This window comes from Arachis ipaensis, chromosome B09 (assembly GCF_000816755.2).
Source record: "Arachis ipaensis cultivar K30076 chromosome B09, Araip1.1, whole genome shotgun sequence".
NCBI classification, from domain to species: domain Eukaryota; kingdom Viridiplantae; phylum Streptophyta; class Magnoliopsida; order Fabales; family Fabaceae; genus Arachis; species Arachis ipaensis.
Window position 1 is genome coordinate 19,884,036 of NC_029793.2, and position 2,278 is coordinate 19,886,313.

The window sequence follows — 2,278 nt, forward strand, 5'->3', positions numbered from 1 at the left end:
CCAGCCGTCGACATCTATGTTATTTAACGCCAGCTGATGCATTTGATCCTGAACGATGGTTTGAGTCCTCAGTTCTATCTTATAAAGTTAGATATGCAAACTATAATCAAGAAAAATTGTCCTTCCTTATTCTAAACCTTTGGATAGATAGAAAATATACAAATTTTATCTTATGAGAGGAGCATTTGTTTAATTATTTGCTTCATTCCTCAAAAACATTGATACAGTTACTAAACGGAACCAAATAGTTAAGAATATTGACATTCTGAAATTTCTTGCAGCTTACTTCAATGATGACTTGGTTGTAAGGGAGCATAGTGCCCTTGGAAAGAACAGCTTGAAACAAATGAATAGGTGGTGGTGGTGGATGAACACCACAATGAGTCGCAAATGATGGGTAACATTATCTTTAAAACAAAAGATACTAAAAATGAAAATAAAAACCAATAAGGCCTATAATGGTTGCAAAAATTACTAAGGCATAAACAAAGGAGTTACCAGTAACAATTATTGGCTGAGGTGAAACCATTCGCACCTTGAGTATCAGTAATGGATGATTGATGAGGTCTATTAAGGTGACAAAAGACTGCAGAAACTTGGAAGTTAGGTGGAGGAATCAGTGAGTTTTCCAAGGATGAAGGGTGAGACGTATAATGGCAGGTACCTAAATTAAACATATGTAACTTTGTTGTCAAGATAGAACTGCAAATAATGTTATTAGTGCATAAGAATGTTATTATTATGATAGCATTTAATTGCCACAAAAAAATATTTAGTAAGACAGCAACAAATTCAAGATTCAATCACTAACAAAATCAACTCAATGATACTTTTCAACAATAAAAAGATTTAGCTAAGTAGTTATTTGAGCAAGACAATAACAAATTCAAGGTCTAGTGATGATAATCAGTAACAAATTCATGTCAGTGATGATTTTTAGCAACAAAAAACCTAGTTCAGCGATATTTTCAGCAACAAATTTGTAGCAGCACATTCAATAATCATATTGTAAAACAAAACATGGGGAACGCAATCCTTCCCCATCTATCTACAATCAACTTTCTACCTTCCTCAACCTTCCCAAGGTCGCATAGACTCTTAACCGCCAATTTACCTAAGCCTAGCCACTAGAATACAAATTTGATCATTTTTATCCGTAAAAAATACATTAAGAATTATTCCTTGAACATCTGTTAATCTTTCTATACATGTACCAGATATATGCTAGAATATGAAAATTATAACAATACCCAAAAAATAAATTAAATGGAACAAAAAACAACAGCTCAGAGTAAAGGAATCATGTAAGGATGCAATTGGAATGAACTTAGTATAATAAATAATTAAGCTTTGAAACATAAATAAAAACCAAGAAGAAGAAAACATAAATTTTGATCAAAAATCAACAAAACAAACGAATAGTTACAGGATTTATCTCCATTGAGAATTGATAAAGCTCCACAAAAGAGAAAAAGGGGTCTGCAGAAATTTGTAGTGATTAGGATTTTATGACTATTATTGATTTTGATTGATGGGTTTCTTTACAAAATATGTGTGTTTGAAATGAGAAATTTTGATTTTTGACAAGAAACCCCCACTAAGGCGCTAGTGACTGCATTGTCAGTCTAATCTCTACCATAGTGTCATAGTTTGCCGATTGTTGTGCCCACCCATTAGGTTATAAGTCCGAGTCATTGAAAAACGATGAAGATCTCGATTACGGATGAAAAGAATAGGGAAATTTGTTGGAACTCACCAAATCGGGAAGCAGCTTCTGATTGTGTGAAGGAAGCTGACGGCGAGACTCGAAGCAAGAAGACGACGAGCCTCTGGACCTACTGCTTCTGCCGCCGTCGACGACGAGCGCAACGAAGGCGCGCGACTGACTACAAGACAATGAGGAGATAGAGAGCAACGACAAGACTAGTCCCAGAGACGAGAAGAGCGACGACGACCTTGATTGCGAGACCGGAGAGGAGAGAGGGAGAGAGCTTGAATGCAACACCACAGAGAGAGAGAGAGAGTAGGAAAAGGAGAAAAGGGCACTAGAAAACCTTGAGAAGATGAAGAACACTAGAAAACTTTCAGAGACAGTGATTGAAGAGAGGATTTCTGAAACCCAGATAAAAGAACAATCTTTTGATTTTTTTTGTTTTTCAAATATATTTTTGTTCAGTTGTTTAAATTATTTGAAAATATAAAATTAGAATTAGTTAAATTTTAAAATTTTGATTGATTTAAAAAGCTATTTTTGTCTAATCCAATAAAATAAGGATGT